Raw genomic sequence first — 26,636 nt, forward strand, 5'->3', positions numbered from 1 at the left:
GTGGATGCATTCTTACATGGTCGACCATCATGTAAAATATTGGCGCAATTGCATCAAAAATCATGACTTGAGTTCGAACCTTATATACATCAGTGATTCGAATTTTTTCACATGCATGACTTTTACGCCATGAGAGCTATTCTCCAAAGTATTAGTTTCAGAACGAAAACATTTGGTGTGTGGATGCATTCTTACATGGTCGACCCTCATGTAAAATATTGGCGCAATTGCATCAAAAAATCATGACTTGAGTTCGAACCTTATATACATCAGTGATTCGATTTTTTTCACATGCATGACTTTTACGCCATGAGAGCTATTCTCCAAAGTATTAGTTTCAGAACTAAAACATTTGGTGTGTGGATGCATTCTTACATGGTCGACCCTCATGTAAAATATTGGCGCAATTCCATCAAATTTCTTGACTTGAGTTCGAACTATAAATACATCAGCGTTTCGAAATTTTTTCACATGCATGACTTTTACGCCATGAGAGCTATTCTCCAAAGTATTAGTTTCAGAACGAAAACATTTGGTGTGTGGATGCATTCTTACATGGTCCACCCTCATGTAAAATATTGGCGCAATTCCATAAAAATTCTTGACTTGAGTTCGAACTATAAATACATCAGCGATTCGAATTTTTTTCACATTCATGACTTTTACGCCATGAGAGCTATTCTCCAAAGTATTAGTTTCAGAACGAAAACATTTGGTGTGTGGATGCATTCTTACATGGTCGACCCTCATGAAAAATATTGGCGCAATTGCATAAAAAAATCATGACTTGAGTTCGAACTATAAATGCATCAGCGTTTCGAATTTTTTCATATGAATGACTTTTACGCCATAAGAGCTATTCTCCAAAGTATTAGTTTCAGAACGAAAACATTTGGTGTGTGGATGCATTCTTACATGGTCGACCATCATGTAAAATATTGGCGCAATTGCATCAAAAATCATGACTTGAGTTCGAACCTTATATACATCAGTGATTCGAATTTTTTCACATGCATGACTTTTACGCCATGAGAGCTATTCTCCAAAGTATTAGTTTCAGAACGAAAACATTTGGTGTGTGGATGCATTCTTACATGGTCGACCCTCATGTAAAATATTGGCGCAATTGCATCAAAAATCATGACTTGAGTTCGAACCTTATATACATCAGTGATTCGATTTTTTTCACATGCATGACTTTTACGCCATGAGAGCTATTCTCCAAAGTATTAGTTTCAGAACTAAAACATTTGGTGTGTGGATGCATTCTTACATGGTCGACCCTCATGTAAAATATTGGCGCAATTCCATCAAATTTCTTGACTTGAGTTCGAACTATAAATACATCAGCGTTTCGAAATTTTTTCACATGCATGACTTTTACGCCATGAGAGCTATTCTCCAAAGTATTAGTTTCAGAACGAAAACATTTGGTGTGTGGATGCATTCTTACATGGTCCACCCTCATGTAAAATATTGGCGCAATTCCATAAAAATTCTTGACTTGAGTTCGAACTATAAATACATCAGCGATTCGAATTTTTTTCACATTCATGACTTTTACGCCATGAGAGCTATTCTCCAAAGTATTAGTTTCAGAACGAAAACATTTGGTGTGTGGATGCATTCTTACATGGTCGACCCTCATGAAAAATATTGGCGCAATTGCATAAAAAAATCATGACTTGAGTTCGAACTATAAATGCATCAGCGTTTCGAATTTTTTCATATGAATGACTTTTACGCCATAAGAGCTATTCTCCAAAGTATTAGTTTCAGAACGAAAACATTTGGTGTGTGGATGCATTCTTACATGGTCGACCCTCATGTAAATTATTGGCGCAATTGCATAAAAAATCTTGACTTGAGTTCGAACTATAAATACATCAGCGATTCGAATTTTTTTTAACATGCATGACTTTTACGCCATGAGAGCTATTCATCAAAGTATTAGTTTCAGAACGAAAACATTTGGTGTGTGGATGCATTCTTACATGGTCGACCCTCATGAAAAATATTGGTGCAATTGCTTAAAAAATCATGACTTGAGTTCGAACTATAAATGCATCAGCGATTCGAATTTTTTCATTTGAATGACTTTTACGCCATGATAGCTATTTTCCAAAGTATTAGTTTCAGAACTAAAACATTTGGTGTGTGGATGCATTCTTACATGGTCGACCATCATGAAAAATATTGGCGCAATTGCATAAAAAATCATGACTTGAGTTCGAACCTTATATACATCAGTGATTCGAAGTTTTTCACATGCATGACTTTTACGCCATGAGAGCTATTCTCCAAAGTATTAGTTTCAGAACGAAAACATTTGGTGTGTGGATGCATTCTTACATGGTCGACCCTCATGTAAAATATTGGCGCAATTGCATCAAAAAATCATCACTTAAGTTCGAACCTTATATACATCAGTGATTCGAATTTTTTCACATGCATGACTTTTACGCCATGAGAGCTATTCTCCAAAGTATTAGTTTCAGAACGAAAACATTTGGTGTGTGGATGCATTCTTACATGGTCGACCCTCATGTAAAATATTGGCGCAATTGCATCAAAAATCATGACTTGAGTTCGAACTATAAATGCATCAGTGATTCGAATTTTTTCATATGAATGACTTTTACGCCATGAGAGCTATTCTCCAAAGTATTAGTTTCAGAACGAAAACATTTGGTGTGTGGATGCATTCTTACATGGTCGACCCTCATGTAAAATATTGGCGCAATTGCATAAAAAATTATGACTTGAGTTCGAACCTTATATACATCAGTGATTTGAATTTTTTCATATGCATGACTTTTACGCCATGAGAGCTATTCTCCAAAGTATTAGTTTCAGAACTAAAACATTTGGTGTGTGGATGCATTCTTACATGTTCGACCATCATGTAAATTATTGGCGCAATTGTATAAAAATTAATGACAATAGTTCGAACTATAAATGCATCAGCGATTTGAATTTTTTCATTTGAATGACTTTTACGCCATGAGAGCTATTCTCCAAAGTATTAGTTTCAGAACGAAAACATTTGGTGTGTGGATGCATTCTTACATGGTCGACCATCATGTAAAATATTGGCGCAATTGCATCAAAAATCATGACTTGAGTTCGAACTATAAATGCATCAGTGATTCGAATTTTTTCACATGCATGACTTTTACGCCATGAGAGCTATTCTCCAAAGTATTAGTTTCAGAACGAAAACATTTGGTGTGTGGATGCATTCTTACATGGTCGACCCTCATGTAAAATATTGGCGCAATTGCATCAAAAAATCATGACTTGAGTTCGAACCTTATATACATCAGTGATTCGATTTTTTTCACATGCATGACTTTTACGCCATGAGAGCTATTCTCCAAAGTATTAGTTTCAGAACTAAAACATTTGGTGTGTGGATGCATTCTTACATGGTCGACCCTCATGTAAAATATTGGCGCAATTCCATCAAATTTCTTGACTTGAGTTCGAACTATAAATACATCAGCGTTTCGAAATTTTTTCACATGCATGACTTTTACGCCATGAGAGCTATTCTCCAAAGTATTAGTTTCAGAACGAAAACATTTGGTGTGTGGATGCATTCTTACATGGTCCACCCTCATGTAAAATATTGGCGCAATTCCATAAAAATTCTTGACTTGAGTTCGAACTATAAATACATCAGCGATTCGAATTTTTTTCACATTCATGACTTTTACGCCATGAGAGCTATTCTCCAAAGTATTAGTTTCAGAACGAAAACATTTGGTGTGTGGATGCATTCTTACATGGTCGACCCTCATGAAAAATATTGGCGCAATTGCATAAAAAAATCATGACTTGAGTTCGAACTATAAATGCATCAGCGTTTCGAATTTTTTCATATGAATGACTTTTACGCCATAAGAGCTATTCTCCAAAGTATTAGTTTCAGAACGAAAACATTTGGTGTGTGGATGCATTCTTACATGGTCGACCATCATGTAAAATATTGGCGCAATTGCATCAAAAATCATGACTTGAGTTCGAACCTTATATACATCAGTGATTCGAATTTTTTCACATGCATGACTTTTACGCCATGAGAGCTATTCTCCAAAGTATTAGTTTCAGAACGAAAACATTTGGTGTGTGGATGCATTCTTACATGGTCGACCCTCATGTAAAATATTGGCGCAATTGCATCAAAAATCATGACTTGAGTTCGAACCTTATATACATCAGTGATTCGATTTTTTTCACATGCATGACTTTTACGCCATGAGAGCTATTCTCCAAAGTATTAGTTTCAGAACTAAAACATTTGGTGTGTGGATGCATTCTTACATGGTCGACCCTCATGTAAAATATTGGCGCAATTCCATCAAATTTCTTGACTTGAGTTCGAACTATAAATACATCAGCGTTTCGAAATTTTTTCACATGCATGACTTTTACGCCATGAGAGCTATTCTCCAAAGTATTAGTTTCAGAACGAAAACATTTGGTGTGTGGATGCATTCTTACATGGTCCACCCTCATGTAAAATATTGGCGCAATTCCATAAAAATTCTTGACTTGAGTTCGAACTATAAATACATCAGCGATTCGAATTTTTTTCACATTCATGACTTTTACGCCATGAGAGCTATTCTCCAAAGTATTAGTTTCAGAACGAAAACATTTGGTGTGTGGATGCATTCTTACATGGTCGACCCTCATGAAAAATATTGGCGCAATTGCATAAAAAAATCATGACTTGAGTTCGAACTATAAATGCATCAGCGTTTCGAATTTTTTCATATGAATGACTTTTACGCCATAAGAGCTATTCTCCAAAGTATTAGTTTCAGAACGAAAACATTTGGTGTGTGGATGCATTCTTACATGGTCGACCCTCATGTAAATTATTGGCGCAATTGCATAAAAAATCTTGACTTGAGTTCGAACTATAAATACATCAGCGATTCGAATTTTTTTTAACATGCATGACTTTTACGCCATGAGAGCTATTCATCAAAGTATTAGTTTCAGAACGAAAACATTTGGTGTGTGGATGCATTCTTACATGGTCGACCCTCATGAAAAATATTGGTGCAATTGCTTAAAAAATCATGACTTGAGTTCGAACTATAAATGCATCAGCGATTCGAATTTTTTCATTTGAATGACTTTTACGCCATGATAGCTATTTTCCAAAGTATTAGTTTCAGAACTAAAACATTTGGTGTGTGGATGCATTCTTACATGGTCGACCATCATGAAAAATATTGGCGCAATTGCATAAAAAATCATGACTTGAGTTCGAACCTTATATACATCAGTGATTCGAAGTTTTTCACATGCATGACTTTTACGCCATGAGAGCTATTCTCCAAAGTATTAGTTTCAGAACGAAAACATTTGGTGTGTGGATGCATTCTTACATGGTCGACCCTCATGTAAAATATTGGCGCAATTGCATCAAAAAATCATCACTTAAGTTCGAACCTTATATACATCAGTGATTCGAATTTTTTCACATGCATGACTTTTACGCCATGAGAGCTATTCTCCAAAGTATTAGTTTCAGAACGAAAACATTTGGTGTGTGGATGCATTCTTACATGGTCGACCCTCATGTAAAATATTGGCGCAATTGCATCAAAAATCATGACTTGAGTTCGAACTATAAATGCATCAGTGATTCGAATTTTTTCATATGAATGACTTTTACGCCATGAGAGCTATTCTCCAAAGTATTAGTTTCAGAACGAAAACATTTGGTGTGTGGATGCATTCTTACATGGTCGACCCTCATGTAAAATATTGGCGCAATTGCATAAAAAATTATGACTTGAGTTCGAACCTTATATACATCAGTGATTTGAATTTTTTCATATGCATGACTTTTACGCCATGAGAGCTATTCTCCAAAGTATTAGTTTCAGAACTAAAACATTTGGTGTGTGGATGCATTCTTACATGTTCGACCATCATGTAAATTATTGGCGCAATTGTATAAAAATTAATGACAATAGTTCGAACTATAAATGCATCAGCGATTTGAATTTTTTCATTTGAATGACTTTTACGCCATGAGAGCTATTCTCCAAAGTATTAGTTTCAGAACGAAAACATTTGGTGTGTGGATGCATTCTTACATGGTCGACCATCATGTAAAATATTGGCGCAATTGCATCAAAAATCATGACTTGAGTTCGAACTATAAATGCATCAGTGATTCGAATTTTTTCATATGAATGACTTTTACGCCATGTGAGCTATTCTCCAAAGTATTAGTTTCAGAACGAAAACATTTGGTGTGTGGATGCATTCTTACATGGTCGACCCTCATGTAAAATATTGGCGCAATTGCATTAAAAATTATGACTTGAGTTCGAACCTTATATACATCAGTGATTTGAATTTTTTCATATGCATGACTTTTACGCCATGAGAGCTATTCTCCAAAGTATTAGTTTCAGAACTAAAACATTTGGTGTGTGGATGCATTCTTACATGTTCGACCATCATGTAAATTATTGGCGCAATTGTATAAAAATTCTTGACTTGAGTTCGAACTATAAATACATCAGTGATTCGAATTTTTTTTAACATGCATGACTTTTACGCCATGAGAGCTATTCATCAAAGTATTAGTTTCAGATCGAAAACATTTGGTGTGTGGATGCATTCTTACATGGTCGACCCTCATGAAAAATATTGGCGCAATTGCATCAAAATTAATGACAATAGTTCGAACTATAAATGCATCAGCGATTTGATTTTTTCATTTGAATGACTTTTACGCCATGAGAGCTATTCTCCAAAGTATTAGTTTCAGAACGAAAACATTTGGTGTGTGGATGCATTCTTACATGGTCTACCATCATGTAAAATATTGGCGCAATTGCATCAAAAATCATGACTTGAGTTCGAACCTTATATACATCAGTGATTCGAATTTTTTCACATGCATGACTTTTACGCCATGAGAGCTATTCTCCAAAGTATTAGTTTCAGAACGAAAACATTTGGTGTGTGGATGCATTCTTACATGGTCGACCATCATGTAAAATATTGGCGCAATTGCATAAAAAATCATGACTTGAGTTCGAACCTTATATACATCAGTGATTCGAATTTTTTCACATGCATGACTTTTACGCCATGAGAGCTATTCTCCAAAGTATTAGTTTCAGAACTAAAACATTTGGTGTGTGGATGCATTCTTACATGGTCTACCCTCATGAAAAATATTGGCGCAATTCCATCAAATTGCTTGACTTGAGTTCGAACTATAAATACATCAGCGTTTCGAATTTTTTTCACATGCATGACTTTTACGCCATGAGAGCTATTCTCCAAAGTATTAGTTTCAGAACGAAAACATTTGGTGTGTGGATGCATTCTTACATGGTCGACCCTCATGTAAAATATTGGCGCAATTGCATCAAAAAATCATCACTTAAGTTTGAACCTTATATACATCAGTGATTCGAATTTTTTCACATGCATGACTTTTACGCCATTAGAGCTATTCTCCAAAGTATTAGTTTCAGAACGAAAACATTGGGTGTGTGGATGCATTCTTACATGGTCGACCCTCATGTAAAATATTGGCGCAATTGCATAAAAATTCTTGACTTGAGTTCGAACTATGAATACATCAGCGTTTCGAATTTTTTTCACATGCATGACTTTTACGCCATGATTGCTATTCTCCAAAGTATTAGTTTCAGAACGAAAACATTTGGTGTGTGGATGCATTCTTACATGGTCGACCCTCATGTAAAATATTGGCGCAATTGCATCAAAAATCATGACTTGAGTTCGAACCTTATATACATCAGTGATTCGAATTTTTTCACATGCATGACTTTTACGCCATGAGAGCTATTCTCCAAAGTATTAGTTTCAGAACGAAAACATTTGGTGTGTGGATGCATTCTTACATGGTCGACCCTCATGTAAAATATTGGCGCAATTGCATAAAAATTCTTGACTTGAGTTCGAACTATGAATACATCAGCGTTTCGAATTTTTTTCACATGCATGACTTTTACGCCATGATTGCTATTCTCCAAAGTATTAGTTTCAGAACTAAAACATTTGGTGTGTGGATGCATTCTTACATGGTCTACCCTCATGAAAAATATTGGCGCAATTCCATCAAATTGCTTGACTTGAGTTCGAACTATAAATACATCAGCGTTTCGAATTTTTTTCACATGCATGACTTTTACGCCATGAGAGCTATTCTCCAAAGTATTAGTTTCAGAACGAAAACATTTGGTGTGTGGATGCATTCTTACATGGTCGACCCTCATGTAAAATATTGGCGCAATTGCATCAAAAAATCATCACTTAAGTTTGAACCTTATATACATCAGTGATTCGAATTTTTTCACATGCATGACTTTTACGCCATTAGAGCTATTCTCCAAAGTATTAGTTTCAGAACGAAAACATTGGGTGTGTGGATGCATTCTTACATGGTCGACCCTCATGTAAAATATTGGCGCAATTGCATAAAAATTCTTGACTTGAGTTCGAACTATGAATACATCAGCGTTTCGAATTTTTTTCACATGCATGACTTTTACGCCATGATTGCTATTCTCCAAAGTATTAGTTTCAGAACGAAAACATTTGGTGTGTGGATGCATTCTTACATGGTCGACCCTCATGTAAAATATTGGCGCAATTGCATCAAAAATCATGACTTGAGTTCGAACCTTATATACATCAGTGATTCGAATTTTTTCACATGCATGACTTTTACGCCATGAGAGCTATTCTCCAAAGTATTAGTTTCAGAACGAAAACATTTGGTGTGTGGATGCATTCTTACATGGTCGACCCTCATTGAAAATATTGGCGCAATTCCATAAAATTTCTTGACTTGAGTTCGAACTATAAATGCATCAGCGATTCGAATTTTTTTCACATGCATGACTTTTACGCCATGATTGCTATTCTCCAAAGTATTAGTTTCAGAACGAAAACATTTGGTGTGTGGATGCATTCTTACATGGTCGACCCTCATGTAAAATATTGGCGCAATTGCATCAAAAAATCATCACTTAAGTTTGAACCTTATATACATCAGTGATTCGAATTTTTTCACATGCATGACTTTTACGCCATTAGAGCTATTCTCCAAAGTATTAGTTTCAGAACGAAAACATTGGGTGTGTGGATGCATTCTTACATGGTCGACCCTCATGTAAAATATTGGCGCAATTGCATAAAAATTCTTGACTTGAGTTCGAACTATGAATACATCAGCGTTTCGAATTTTTTTCACATGCATGACTTTTACGCCATGATTGCTATTCTCCAAAGTATTAGTTTCAGAACGAAAACATTTGGTGTGTGGATGCATTCTTACATGGTCGACCCTCATGTAAAATATTGGCGCAATTGCATCAAAAATCATGACTTGAGTTCGAACCTTATATACATCAGTGATTCGAATTTTTTCACATGCATGACTTTTACGCCATGAGAGCTATTCTCCAAAGTATTAGTTTCAGAACGAAAACATTTGGTGTGTGGATGCATTCTTACATGGTCGACCCTCATTGAAAATATTGGCGCAATTCCATAAAATTTCTTGACTTGAGTTCGAACTATAAATGCATCAGCGATTCGAATTTTTTTCACATGCATGACTTTTACGCCATGATTGCTATTCTCCAAAGTATTAGTTTCAGAACGAAAACATTTGGTGTGTGGATGCATTCTTACATGGTCGACCCTCATGTAAAATATTGGCGCAATTGCATCAAAAAATCATCACTTAAGTTTGAACCTTATATACATCAGTGATTCGAATTTTTTCACATGCATGACTTTTACGCCATGAGAGCTATTCTCCAAAGTATTAGTTTCAGAACTAAAACATTTGGTGTGTGGATGCATTCTTACATGGTCGACCCTCATGAAAAATATTGGCGCAATTGCATAAACATTCTTGACTTGAATTCGAACTATGAATACATCAGCGATTCGAATTTTTTTCACATGCATGACTTTTACGCCATGAGAGCTATTCTCCAAAGTATTAGTTTCAGAACGAAAACATTTGGTGTGTGGATGCATTCTTACATGGTCGACCCTCATGTAAAATATTGGCGCAATTGCATCAAAAATCATGACTTGAGTTCGAACCTTATATACATCAGTGATTCGAAGTTTTTCACATGCATGACTTTGACGCCATGAGAGCTATTCTCCAAAGTATTAGTTTCAGAACGAAAACATTTGGTGTGTGGATGCATTCTTACATGGTCGACCCTCATCTAAAATATTGGGGCAATTGCATCAAAAATCATGACAATAGTTCGAACTATAAATGCGTCAGCGATTCTAATTTTTTCACATGAATGACTTTTACGCCTTAAGAGCTATTCTCCAAAGTATTAGTTTCAGAACGAAAACATTTGGTGTGTGGATGCATTCTTACATGGTCGACCATCATGTAAATTATTGGCGCAATTGCATCAAAAATTCTTGACTTGAGTTCGAACTATAAATACATCAGCGATTCGAATTTTTTTCACATGCATGACTTTTACGCCATGAGAGCTATTCATCAAAGTATTAGTTTCAGAACGAAAACATTTGGTGTGTGGATGCATTCTTACATGGTCGACCCTCATGAAAAATATTGGCGCAATTGCATCAAAAATCATGACAATAGTTCGAACTATAAATGCATCAGCGATTCGAATTTTTTCATTTGAATTACTTTTACGCCATGAGAGCTATTCTCCAAAGTATTAGTTTCAGAACTAAAACATTTGGTGTGTGGATGCATTCTTACATGGTCGAACATCATGTAAATTATTGGCGCAATTGCATTAAAATTCTTGACTTGAGTTCGAACTATAAATACATCAGCGATTCGAATTTTTTTCACATGCATGACTTTTACGCCATGAGAGCTATTCATCAAAGTATTAGTTTCAGAACGAAAACATTTGGTGTGTGGATGCATTCTTACATGGTCGACCCTCATGAAAAATATTGGCGCAATTGCATCAAAAATCATGACAATAGTTCGAACTATAAATGCATCAGCGATTCGAATTTTTTCATTTGAATGACTTTTACGCCATGATAGCTATTCTCCAAAGTATTAGTTTCAGAACGAAAACATTTGGTGTGTGGATGCATTCTTACATGGTCGACCATCATGAAAAATATTGGCGCAATTGCATAAAAAATCATGACTTGAGTTCGAACCTTATATACATCAGTGATTCGAAGTTTTTCACATGCATGACTTTTACGCCATGAGAGCTATTCTCCAAAGTATTAGTTTCAGAACGAAAACATTTGGTGTGTGGATGCATTCTTACATGGTCGACCCTCATGTAAAATATTGGCGCAATTGCATCAAAAAATCATCACTTAAATTTGAACCTTATATACATCAGTGATTCGAATTTTTTCACATGCATGACTTTTACGCCATGAGAGCTATTCTCCAAAGTATTAGTTTCAGAACTAAAACATTTGGTGTGTGGATGCATTCTTACATGGTCGACCATCATGTAAAATATTGGCGCAATTGCATAAAAAATTATGACTTGAGTTCGAACCTTATATACATCAGTGATTTGAATTTTTTCACATCCATGACTTTTACGCCATGAGAGCTATTCTCCAAAGTATTAGTTTCAGAACGAAAACATTTGGTGTGTGGATGCATTCTTACATGGTCGACCCTCATTGAAAATATTGGCGCAATTCCATAAAATTTCTTGACTTGAGTTCGAACTATAAATACATCAGTGTTTCGAATTTTTTTCACATTCATGACTTTTACGCCATGAGAGCTATTCTCCAAAGTATTAGTTTCAGAACGAAAACATTTGGTGTGTGGATGCATTCTTACATGGTCGACCCTCATGTAAAATATTGGCGCAATTACATCAAAAAATCATCACTTAAGTTTGAACCTTATATGCATCAGTGATTCGAATTTTTTCACATGCATGACTTTTACGCCATGAAAGCTATTCTCCAAAGTATTAGTTTCAGAACTAAAACATTTGGTGTGTGGATGCATTCTTACATGGTCGACCCTCATAAAAAATATTGGCGCAATTGCATCAAAAATCATGACTTGAGTTCGAACCTTATATACATCAGTGATTCGAATTTTTTCAGATGCATGACTTTTACGCCATGAGAGCTATTCTCCAAAGTATTAGTTTCAGAACTAAAACATTTGGTGTGTGGATGCATTCTTACATGGTCGACCCTCATTGAAAATATTGGCGCAATTCCATAAAATATCTTGACATGAGTTCGAACTATAAATACATCAGCGATTCGAATTTTTTTCACATGCATGACTTTTACGCCATGAGAGCTATTCTCCAAAGTATTAGTTTCAGAACGAAAACATTTGGTGTGTGGATGCATTCTTACATGGTCGACCCTCATGAAAAATATTGGCGCAATTGCATCAAAAATCATGACTTGAGTTCGAACTATAAATGCATCAGCGATTCGAATTTTTTCATTTGAATGACTTTTACGCCTCGAGAGCTATGCTCCAAAGTATTAGTTTCATAACAAAAACATTTGGTGTGTGGATGCATTCTTACATGGTCGACCCTCATGTAAAATATTGGGGCAATTCCATAAAAAATCATAACTTGAGTTCGAACCTTATATACATCAGTGATTCGAATTTTTTCATATGCATGACTTTTACGCCATGAGAGCTATTCTCCAAAGTATTAGTTTCAGAACTAAAACATTTGGTGTGTGGATGCATTCTTACATGTTCGACCATCATGTAAATTATTGGCGCAATTGCATAAAAATTCTTGACTTGAGTTCGAACTATAAATACATCAGCGATTCGAATTTTTTTCACATGCATGACTTTTACGCCATGAGAGCTATTCTTGAAAGTATTAGTTTCAGAACGAAAACATTTGGTGTGTGGATGCATTCTTACATGGTCGACCCTCATGAAAAATATTGGCGCAATTCCATAAAAAATCATGACTTGAGTTCGAACTATAAATGCATCAGCGATTCGAATTTTTTCATTTGAATGACTTTTACGCCATGATAGCTATTCTCCAAAGTATTAGTTTCAGAACTAAAACATTTGGTGTGTGGATGCATTCTTACATGGTCGACCATCATGAAAAATATTGGCGCAATTGCATCAAAAATCATGACTTAAGTTCGAACCTTATATACATCAGTGATTCGAATTTTTTCACATTCATGACTTTTACGCCATGAGAGCTATTCTCCAAAGTATTAGTTTCAGAACGAAAACATTTGGTGTGTGGATGCATTCTTACATGGTCGACCCTCATGTAAAATATTGGCGCAATTGCATCAAAAAATCATCACTTAAGTTTGAACCTTATATACATCAGTGATTCGAATTTTTTCACATGCATGACTTTTACGCCATGAGAGCTATTGTCCAAAGTATTAGTTTCAGAACGAAAACATTTGGTGTGTGGATGCATTCTTACATGGTCGACCATCATGTAAAATATTGGCGTAATTGCATCAAAAATCATGACTTGAGTTCGAACCTTATATACATCAGTGATTCGAATTTTTTCATATGCATGACTTTTATGCCATGAAAGCTATTCTCCAAAGTATTAGTTTCAGAACGAAAACATTTGGTGTGTGGATGCATTCTTACATGGTCAACCCTCATGTAAAATATTGGCGCAATTCCATAAAAATTCTTGACTTGAGTTCGAACTATAAATACATCAGCGATTTGAATTTTTTTCACATGCATGACTTTTACGCCATGAGAGCTATTCTTCAAAGTATTAGTTTCAGAACGAAAACATTTGGTGTGTGGATGCATTCTCACATGGTTGACCCTCATGTAAAATATTGGCGCAATTGCATCAAAAAATCATCACTTAAGTTTGAACCTTATATACATCAGTGATTCGAATTTTTTCACATTCATGACTTTTACGCCATGAGAGCTATTCTCCAAAGTATTAGTTTCAGAACTAAAACATTTGGTGTGTGGATGCATTCTTACATGGTCGACCCTCATGAAAAATATTGGAGAAAATGCATAAAAATTCTTGACTTGAGTTCGAACTATGAAGACATCAGCGTTTCGAATTTTTTTCACATGCATGACTTTTACGCCATGATTGCTATTCTCCAAAGTATTAGTTTCAGAACGAAAACATTTGGTGTGTGGATGCATTCTTACATGGTCGACCCTCATGAAAAATATTGGCGCAATTGCATCAAAAATCATGACTTGAGTTCGAACCTTATATACATCAGTGATTCGAATTTTTTCACATGCATGACTTTTACGCCATGAGAGCTATTCTCCAAAGTATTAGTTTCAGAACGAAAACATTTGGTGTGTGGATGCATTCTTACATGGTCGACCCTCATGAAAAATATTGGCGCAATTGCATCAAAAATCATGACTTGAGTTCGAACTATAAATGCATCAGCGATTCGAATTTTTTCATATGAATTACTTTTACGCCATAAGAGCTATTCTCCAAAGTATTAGTTTCAGAACGAAAACATTTGGTGTGTGGATGCATTCTTACATGGTCGACCCTCATGTAAAATATTGGCGCAATTCCATAAAAAATCAAGACTTGAGTTCAAACCTTATATACATCAGTGATTCGAATTTTTTCACATGCATGACTTTTACGCCATGAGAGCTATTCTCCAAAGTATTAGTTTCAGAACGAAAACATTTGGTGTGCGGATGCATTCTTACATGGTCGACCCTCATGAAAAATATTGGCGCAATTGCATCAAAAATCATGACTTGAGTTCGAACTATAAATGCATCAGCGATTCGAATTTTTTCATATGAATTACTTTTACGCCATAAGAGCTATTCTCCAAAGTATTAGTTTCAGAACGAAAACATTTGGTGTGTGGATGCATTCTTACATGGTCGACCCTCATGTAAAATATTGGCGCAATTCCATAAAAAATCATGACTTGAGTTCAAACCTTATACACATGAGTGATTCGAATTTTTTTCATATGCATGACTTTTACGCCATGAGAGCTATTCTCCAAAGTATTAGTTTCAGAACGAAAACATTTGGTGTGTGGATGCATTCTTACATGGTCGACCCTCATGTAAATTATTGGCGCAATTGCATAAAAATTCTTGACTTGAGTCCGAACTATAAATACATCAGCGATTCGAATTTTTTTCACATGCATTACTTTTACGCCATGAGAGCTATTCTCCAAAGTATTAGTTTCAGAACGAAAACATTTGGTGTGTGGATGCATTCTTACATGGTCGACCCTCATGAAAAATATTGGCGAAAATGCATAAAAATTCTTGACTTGAGGCCGAACTATAAATACATCAGCGATTCGAATTTTTTTCACATGCATGACTTTTACGCCATGAGAGCTATTCTCCAAAGTATTAGTTTCAGAACGAAAACATTTGGTTTGTGGATGCATTCTTACATGGTCGACCATCATGAAAAATATTGGCGCAATTGCATAAAACCACAATAGTTCGAACTATAAATGCATCAGCGATTCGAATTTTTTTATTTGAATGACTTTTACGCCATGAGAGCTATTCTCCAAAGTATTAGTTTCAGAACTAAAACATTTGGTGTGTGGATGCATTCTTACATGGTCGACCATCATGTTAAATATTGGCGCAATTGCATCAAAAATCATGACTTGAGTTCGAACCTTATATACATCAGTGATTCGAATTTTTTCATATGCATGACTTTTACGCCATGAGAGCTATTCTCCAAAGTATTAGTTTCAGAACTAAAACATTTGGTGTGTGGATGCATTCTTACATGGTCGACCATCATGTAAATTATTGGCGCAATTGCATAAAAATTCTTGACTTGAGTTCGAACTATAAATACATCAGCGATTCGAATTTGTTTCACATTCATGACTTTTACGCCATGAGAGCTATTCATCAAAGTATTAGTTTCAGAACTAAAACATTTGGTGTGTGGATGCATTCTTACATGGTCGACCCTCATGAAAAATATTGGCGCAATTGCATAAAAAATCATGACAATAGTTCGAACTATAAATGCATCAGTGATTCGAATTTTTTCATTTGAATGACTTTTACGCCATGAGAGCTATTCTCCAAAGTATTAGTTTCAGAACGAAAACATTTGGTGTGTGGATGCATTCTTACATGGTCGACCATCATGTAAAATATTGGCGCAATTGCATCAAAAATCATGATTTGAGTTCGAACCTTATATACATCAGTGATTCGAATTTTTTTACATTCATGACTTTTACGCCATGAGAGCTATTCTCCAAAGTATTAGTTTCAGAACGAAAACATTTGGTGTGTGGATGCATTCTTACATGGTCGACCATCATGAAAAATATTGGCGCAATTGCATCAAAAATCATGACTTAAGTTCGAACTATAAATGCATCAGCGATTCGAATTTTTTCATTTGAATGACTTTTACGCCATAAGAGCTATTCTCCAAAGTATTAGTTTCAGAACTAAAACATTTGGTGTGTGGATGCATTCTTACATGGTCGACCATCATGTAAAATATTGGCGCAATTGCATCAAAAATCATGACTTGAGTTCGAACCTTATATACATCAGTGATTCGAATTTTTTCACATACATGACTTTTACGCCATGAGAGCTATTCTCCAAAGTATTAGTTTCAGAACGAAAACATTTGGTGTGTGGATGCATTCTTACATGGTCGACCCTCATGTAAAATATTGGCGCAATTCCATAAAATTTCTTGACTTGAGTTCGAACTATAAATACATCAGCGATTCGAATTTTTTTCACATGCATGACTTTTACGCCATGAGAGCTATTCTCCAAAGTATTAGTTTCAGAACGAAAACATTTGGTGTGTGGATGCATTCTTACATGGTCGACCCTCATGTTAAATATTGGCGCAATTGCATCAAAAATCATGACTTGAGTTCGAACCTTATATACATCAGTGATTCGAATTTTTTCATATGCATGACTTTTACGCCATGAGAGCTATTCTCCAAAGTATTAGTTTCAGAACTAAAACATTTGGTGTGTGGATGCATTCTTACATGGTCGACCATCATGTAAATTATTGGCGCAATTGCATAAAAATTCTTGACTTGAGTTCGAACTATAAATACATCAGCGATTCGAATTTGTTTCACATTCATGACTTTTACGCCATGAGAGCTATTCATCAAAGTATTAGTTTCAGAACTAAAACATTTGGTGTGTGGATGCATTCTTACATGGTCGACCCTCATGAAAAATATTGGCGCAATTGCATAAAAAATCATGACAATAGTTCGAACTATAAATGCATCAGTGATTCGAATTTTTTCATTTGAATGACTTTTACGCCATGAGAGCTATTCTCCAAAGTATTAGTTTCAGAACTAAAACATTTGGTGTGTGGATGCATTCTTACATGGTCGACCATCATGTAAAATATTGGCGCAATTGCATCAAAAATCATGATTTGAGTTCGAACCTTATATACATCAGTGATTCGAATTTTTTTACATTCATGACTTTTACGCCATGAGAGCTATTCTCCAAAGTATTAGTTTCAGAACTAAAACATTTGGTGTGTGGATGCATTCTTACATGGTCGACCATCATGAAAAATATTGGCGCAATTGCATCAAAAATCATGACTTAAGTTCGAACTATAAATGCATCAGCGATTCGAATTTTTTCATTTGAATGACTTTTACGCCATAAGAGCTATTCTCCAAAGTATTAGTTTCAGAACTAAAACATTTGGTGTGTGGATGCATTCTTACATGGTCGACCATCATGTAAAATATTGGCGCAATTGCATCAAAAATCATGACTTGAGTTCGAACCTTATATACATCAGTGATTCGAATTTTTTCACATACATGACTTTTACGCCATGAGAGCTATTCTCCAAAGTATTAGTTTCAGAACGAAAACATTTGGTGTGTGGATGCATTCTTACATGGTCGACCCTCATGTAAAATATTGGCGCAATTCCATAAAATTTCTTGACTTGAGTTCGAACTATAAATACATCAGCGATTCGAATTTTTTTCACATGCATGACTTTTACGCCATGAGAGCTATTCTCCAAAGTATTAGTTTCAGAACGAAAACATTTGGTGTGTGGATGCATTCTTACATGGTCGACCCTCATGTAAAATATTGGCGCAATTGCATAAAAAATCATGACTTGAGTTCGAACCTTATATACATCAGTGATTCGAATTTTTTCACATGCATGACTTTTACGCCATGAGAGCTATTCTCCAAAGTATTAGTTTCAGAACTAAAACATTTGGTGTGTGGATGCATTCTTACATGGTCGACCCTCATGTAAAATATTGGCGCAATTCCATGAAATTTCTTGACTTGAGTTCGAACTATAAATACATCAGCGTTTCGAATTTTTTTCACATGCATGACTTTTACGCCATGAGAGCTATTCTCCAAAGTATTAGTTTCAGAACTAAAACATTTGGTGTGTGGATGCATTCTTACATGGTTGACCCTCATGTAAAATATTGGCGCAATTGCATCAAAAAATCATCACTTAAGTTTGAACCTTATATACATCAGTGATTCGAATTTTTTCATATGCATGACTTTTACGCCATGAAAGCTATTCTCCAAAGTATTACTTTCAGAACGAAAACATTTGGTGTGTGGATGCATTCTTACATGGTCGACCCTCATGTAAAATATTGGCGCAATTGCATAAAAAATCATGACTTGAGTTCGAACCTTATATACATCAGTGATTCGAATTTTTTCACATGCATGACTTTTACGCCATGAGAGCTATTCTCCAAAGTATTAGTTTCAGAACAAAAACATTTGGTGTGTGGATGCATTCTTACATGGTCGACCCTCATGTAAAATATTGGCGCAATTGTATAAAAAATCATGACTTGAGTTCGAACCTTATATACATCAGTGATTCGAATTTTTTCACATGCATGACTTTTACGCCATGAGAGCTATTCTCCAAAGTATTAGTTTCAGAACTAAAACATTTGGTGGGTGGATGCATTCTTACATGGTCGACCCTCATGTAAAATATTGGCGCAATTCCATAAAATTTCTTGACTTGAGTTCGAACTATAAATACATCAGCGTTTCGAATTTTTTTCACATGCATGACTTTTACGCCATGAGAGCTATTCTCCAAAGTATTAGTTTCAGAACGAAAACATTTGGTGTGTGGATGCATTCTTACATGGTCGACCCTCATGTAAAATATTGGCGCAATTGCATCAAAAAATCATCACTTAAGTTTGAACCTTATATACATCAGTGATTCGAATTTTTTCACATGCATGACTTTTACGCCATGAAAGCTATTCTCCAAAGTATTATTTTCAGAACGAAAACATTTGGTGTGTGGATGCATTCTTACATGGTCGACCCTCATGTAAAATATTGGCGCAATTGCATAAAAAATCATGACTTGAGTTCGAACCTTATATACATCAGTGATTCGAATTTTTTCACATGCATGACTTTTACGCCATGAGAGCTATTCTCCAAAGTATTAGTTTCAGAACAAAAACATTTGGTGTGTGGATGCATTCTTACATGGTCAACCCTCATGTAAATTATTGGCGCAATTGCATAAAAATTCTTGACTTGAGGCCGAACTATAAATACATCAGCGATTCGAATTTTTTTCACATGCATGACTTTTACACCATGAGAGCTATTCTCCAAAGTATTAGTTTCAGAACGAAAACATATGGTGTGTGGATGCATTCTTACATGGTCGACCCTCATGTAAAATATTGGCGCAATTCGAATTTTTTCACATGCATGACTTTTACGCCATGAGAGCTATTCTCCAAAGTATTAGTTTCAGAACTAAAACATTTGGTGTGTGGATGCATTCTTACATGGTCGACCCTCATGAAAAATATTGGCGAAAATGCATAAAAATTGTTGACTTGAGTTCGAACTATGAATACATCAGCGTTTCGAATTTTTTTCACATGCATGACTTTTACGCCATGAGAGCTATTCTCCAAAGTATTAGTTTCAGAACGAAAACATTTGGTGTGTGGATGCATTCTTACATGGTCGACCCTCATGTAAAATATTGGCGCAATTGCATAAAATTTCTTGACTTGAGTTCGAACTATAAATACATCAGCGTTTCGAATTTTTTTCACATGCATGACTTTTACGCCATGATTGCTATTCTCCAAAGTATTAGTTTCAGAACTAAAACATTTGGTGTGTGGATGCATTCTTACATGGTCGACCCTCATGTAAAATATTGGCGCAATTGCATCAAAAAATCATCACTTAAGTTTGAACCTTATATACATCAGCGTTTCGAATTTTTTTCACATGCATGACTTTTACGCCATGAGAGCTATTCTCCAAAGTATTAGTTTCAGAACGAAAACATTTGGTGTGTGGATGCATTCTTACATGGTCGACCCTCATGAAAAATATTGGCGCAATTGCATCAAAAATCATGACTTGAGTTCGAACCTTATATACATCAGTGATTCGAATTTTTTCACATGCATGACTTTTACGCCATGAGAGCTATTCTCCAAAGTATTAGTTTCAGAACGAAAACATTTGGTGTGTGGATGCATTCTTACATGGTCGACCATCATGTAAAATATTGGCGCAATTGCATAAAAAATCATGACTTGAGTTCGAACTATGAATACATCAGTGATTCGAATTTTTTCACATGCATGACTTTTACGCCATGAGAGCTATTCTCCAAAGTATTAGTTTCAGAACGAAAACATTTGGTGTGTGGATGCATTCTTACATGGTCGACCCTCATGTAAAATATTGGCGCAATTGTATAAAAAATCATGACTTGAGTTCGAACCTTATATACATCAGTGATTCGAATTTTTTCACATGCATGACTTTTACGCCATGAGAGCTATTCTCCAAAGTATTAGTTTCAGAACTAAAACATTTGGTGTGTGGATGCATTCTTACATGGTCGACCCTCATGTAAAATATTGGCGCAATTCCATAAAATTTCTTGACTTGAGTTCGAACTATAAATACATCAGCGTTTCGAATTTTTTTCACATGCATGACTTTTACGCCATGAGAGCTATTCTCCAAAGTATTAGTTTCAGAACTAAAACATTTGGTGTGTGGATGCATTCTTACATGGTCGACCCTCATGTAAAATATTGGCGCAATTGCATCAAAAAATCATCACTTAAGTTTGAACCTTATATACATCAGTGATTCGAATTTTTTCACATGCATGACTTTTACGCCATGAAAGCTATTCTCCAAAGTATTAGTTTCAGAACGAAAACATTTGGTGTGTGGATGCATTCTTACATGGTCGACCCTCATGTAAAATATTGGCGCAATTGCATCAAAAATCATGACTTGAGTTCGAACCTTATATACATCAGTGATTCGAATTTTTTCACATGCATGACTTTTACGCCATGAGATCTATTCTCCAAAGTATTAGTTTCAGAACAAAAACATTTGGTGTGTGGATGCATTCTTACATGGTCAACCATCATGTAAATTATTGGCGCAATTCCATAAAAATTCTTGACTTAAGGCCGAACTATAAATACATCAGCGATTCGAATTTTTTTCACATGCATGACTTTTACACCATGAGAGCTATTCTCCAAAGTATTAGTTTCAGAACGAAAACATTTGGTGTGTGGATGCATTCTTACATGGTCGACCCTCATGTAAAATATTGGCGCAATTGCATCAAAAAATCATCACTTAAGTTTGAACCTTATATACATCAGTGATTCGAATTTTTTCACATGCATGACTTTTACGCCATGAGAGCTATTCTCCAAAGTATTAGTTTCAGAACGAAAACATTTGGTGTGTGGATGCATTCTTACATGGTCGACCCTCATGTAAAATATTGGCGCAATTCCATAAAATTTCTTGACTTGAGTTCGAACTATAAATACATCAGCGTTTCGAATTTTTTTCACATGCATGACTTTTACGCCATGAGAGCTATTCTCCAAAGTATTAGTTTCAGAACGAAAACATTTGGTGTGTGGATGCATTCTTACATGGTCGACCCTCATGTAAAATATTGGCGCAATTGCATCAAATAATCATCACTTAAGTTTGAACCTTATATACATCAGTGATTCGAATTTTTTCACATGCATGACTTTTACGCCATGAGAGCTATTCTTGAAAGTATTAGTTTCAGAACGAAAACATTTGGTGTGTGGATGCATTCTTACATGGTCGACCCTCATGAAAAATATTGGCGAAAAGCATAAAAATTGTTGACTTGAGTTCGAACTATGAATACATCAGCGTTTCGAATTTTTTTCACATGCATGACTTTTACGCCATGAGAGCTATTCTCCAAAGTATTAGTTTCAGAACTAAAACATTTGGTGTGTGGATGCATTCTTACATGGTCGACCCTCATGAAAAATATTGGCGCAATTCCATAAAAAATCATGACTTGAGTTCGAACCTTATATACATCAGTGATTCGAATTTTTTCACATGCATGACTTTTACGCCATGAGAGCTATTCTCCAAAGTATTAGTTTCAGAACGAAAACATTTGGTGTGTGGATGCATTCTTACATGGTCGACCCTCATGTAAAATATTGGCGCAATTCCATAAAATTTCTTGACTTGAGTTCGAACTATAAATACATCAGCGTTTCGAATTTTTTTCACATTCATGACTTTTACGCCATGATTGCTATTCTCCAAAGTATTAGTTTCAGAACGAAAACATTTGGTGTGTGGATGCATTCTTACATGGTCGACCCTCATTGAAAATATTGGCGCAATTCCATAAAATTTCTTGACTTGAGTTCGAACTATAAATACATCAGTGTTTCGAATTTTTTTCACATTCATGACTTTTACGCCATGAGAGCTATTCTCCAAAGTATTAGTTTCAGAACGAAAACATTTGGTGTGTGGATGCATTCTTACATGGTCGACCCTCATGTAAAATATTGGCGCAATTGCATCAAAAAATCATCACTTCAGTTTGAACCTTATATACATCAGTGATTCGAATTTTTTCACATGCATGACTTTTACGCCATGAGAGCTATTCTCCAAAGTATTAGTTTCAGAACTAAAACATTTGGTGTGTGGATGCATTCTTACATGGTCGACCCTCATAAAAAATATTGGCGCAATTGCATAAAAAATCATGACTTGAGTTCGAACTATAAATGCATCAGCGATTCGAATTTTTTCATATGAATGACTTTTACGCCATGAGAGCTATTCTCCAAAGTATTAGTTTCAGAACGAAAACATTTGGTGTGTGGATGCATTCTTACATGGTCGACCCTCATGTAAAATATTGGCGCAATTGTATAAAAAATCATGACTTGAGTTCGAACCTTATATACATCAGTGATTCGAATTTTTTCACATGCATGACTTTTAAGCCATGAGAGCTATTCTCCAAAGTATTAGTTTCAGAACTAAAACATTTGGTGTGTGGATGCATTCTTACATGGTCCACCCTCATGGAAAATATTGGCGCAATTCCATAAAATTTCTTGACTTGAGTTCGAACTATAAATACATCAGCGTTTCGAATTTTTTCACATGCATGACTTTTACGCCATGAGAGCTATTCTCCAAAGTATTAGTTTCAGAACGAAAACATTTGGTGTGTGGATGCATTCTTACATGGTCGACCCTCATGTAAAATATTGGCGCAATTGCATAAAAAAATCATCACTTAAGTTTGAACCTTATATACATCAGTGATTCGAATTTTTTCACATGCATGACTTTTACGCCATGAGAGCTATTCTCCAAAGTATTAGTTTCAGAACGAAAACATTTGGTGTGTGGATGCATTCTTACATGGTCGACCCTCATTGAAAATATTGGCGCAATTGCATCAAAAATCATGACTTGAGTTCGAACCTTACATACATCAGTGATTCGAATTTTTTCACATGCATGACTTTTACGCCATGAGAGCTATTCTCCAAAGTATTAGTTTCAGAACTAAAACATTTGGTGTGTGGATGCATTCTTACATGGTCGACCCTCATGAAAAATATTGGCGAAAATGCATAAAAATTGTTGACTTGAGTTCGAACTATGAATACATCAGCGTTTCGAATTTTTTTCACATGCATGACTTTTACGCCATGAGAGCTATTCTCCAAAGTATTAGTTTCAGAACTAAAACATTTGGTGTGTGGATGCATTCTTACATGGTCGACCCTCATGAAAAATATTGGCGCAATTGCATCAAAAATCATGACTTGAGTTCGAACCTTATATACATCAGTGATTCGAATTTTTTCACATGCATGACTTTTACGCCATGAGAGCTATTCTCCAAAGTATTAGTTTCAGAACGAAAACATTTGGTGTGTGGATGCATTCTTACATGGTCGACCCTCATGAAAAATATTGGCGCAATTCCATAAAATTTCTTGACTTGAGTTCGAACTATAAATACATCAGCGTTTCGAATTTTTTTCACATTCATGACTTTTACGCCATGATTGCTATTCTCCAAAGTGTTAGTTTCAGAACTAAAACATTTGGTGTGTGGATGCATTCTTACATGGTCGACCCTCATGTAAAATATTGGCGCAATTGTATAAAAAATCATGACTTGAGTTCGAACCTTATATACATCAGTGATTCGAATTTTTTCACATGCATGACTTTTACGCCATGAGAGCTATTCTCCAAAGTATTAGTTTCAGAACTAAAACATTTGGTGTGTGGATGCATTCTTACATGGTCGACCCTCATGTAAAATATTGGCGCAATTCCATAAAATTTCTTGACTTGAGTTCGAACTATAAATACATCAGCGTTTCGAATTTTTTCACATGCATGACTTTTACGCCATGAGAGCTATTCTCCAAAGTATTAGTTTCAGAACTAAAACATTTGGTGTGTGGATGCATTCTTACATGGTCGACCCTCATGTAAAATATTGGCGCAATTGCATAAAAAAATCATCACTTAAGTTTGAACCTTATATACATCAGTGATTCGAATTTTTTCACATGCATGACTTTTACGCCATGAGAGCTATTCTCCAAAGTATTAGTTTCAGAACGAAAACATTTGGTGTGTGGATGCATTCTTACATGGTCGACCCTCATGTAAAATATTGGCGCAATTGCATCAAAAATCATGACTTGAGTTCGAACCTTATATACATCAGTGATTCGAATTTTTTCACATGCATGACTTTTACGCCATGAGAGCTATTCTCCAAAGTATTAGTTTCAGAACTAAAACATTTGGTGTGTGGATGCATTCTTACATGGTCGACCCTCATGAAAAATATTGGCGAAAATGCATAAAAATTGTTGACTTGAGTTCGAACTATGAATACATCAGCGTTTCGAATTTTTTTCACATGCATGACTTTTACGCCATGAGAGCTATTCTCCAAAGTATTAGTTTCAGAACGAAAACATTTGGTGTGTGGATGCATTCTTACATGGTCGACCCTCATGAAAAATATTGGCGCAATTGCATCAAAAATCATGACTTGAGTTCGAACCTTATATACATCAGTGATTCGAATTTTTTCACATGCATGACTTTTACGCCATGAGAGCTATTCTCCAAAGTATTAGTTTCAGAACTAAAACATTTGGTGTGTGGATGCATTCTTACATGGCCGACCCTCATGGAAAATATTGGCGCAATTCCATAAAAATTCTTGACTTGAGTTCGAACTATAAATACATCAGCGATTCGAATTTTTTTTAAATTCATGACTTTTACGCCATGAGAGCTATTCTCCAAAGTATTAGTTTCAGAACGAAAACATTTGGTGTGTGGATGCATTCTTACATGGTCGACCCTCATGAAAAATATTGGCGCAATTGCATCAAAAATCATGACTTGAGTTCGAACCTTATATACATCAGTGATTCGAATTTTTTCACATGCATGACTTTTACGCCATGAGAGCTATTCTCCAAAGTATTAGTTTCAGAACGAAAACATTTGGTGTGTGGATGCATTCTTACATGGTCGACCCTCATGTAAAATATTGGCGCAATTCCATAAAATTTCTTGACTTGAGTTCGAACTATAAATACATCAGCGTTTCGAATTTTTTTCACATTCATGACTTTTACGCCATGATTGCTATTCTCCAAAGTGTTAGTTTCAGAACTAAAACATTTGGTGTGTGGATGCATTCTTACATGGTCGACCCTCATGTAAAATATTGGCGCAATTGTATAAAAAATCATGACTTGAGTTCGAACCTTATATACATCAGTGATTCGAATTTTTTCACATGCATGACTTTTACGCCATGAGAGCTATTCTCCAAAGTATTAGTTTCAGAACTAAAACATTTGGTGTGTGGATGCATTCTTACATGGTCGACCCTCATGTAAAATATTGGCGCAATTCCATAAAATTTCTTGACTTGAGTTCGAACTATAAATACATCAGCGTTTCGAATTTTTTCACATGCATGACTTTTACGCCATGAGAGCTATTCTCCAAAGTATTAGTTTCAGAACGAAAACATTTGGTGTGTGGATGCATTCTTACATGGTCGACCCTCATGTAAAATATTGGCGCAATTGCATAAAAAAATCATCACTTAAGTTTGAACCTTATATACATCAGTGATTCGAATTTTTTCACATGCATG

This window comes from Haliotis cracherodii, unplaced genomic scaffold, assembly GCF_022045235.1.
Source record: "Haliotis cracherodii isolate W230 unplaced genomic scaffold, xgHalCrac1.p SCAF_11, whole genome shotgun sequence".
NCBI classification, from domain to species: domain Eukaryota; kingdom Metazoa; phylum Mollusca; class Gastropoda; order Lepetellida; family Haliotidae; genus Haliotis; species Haliotis cracherodii.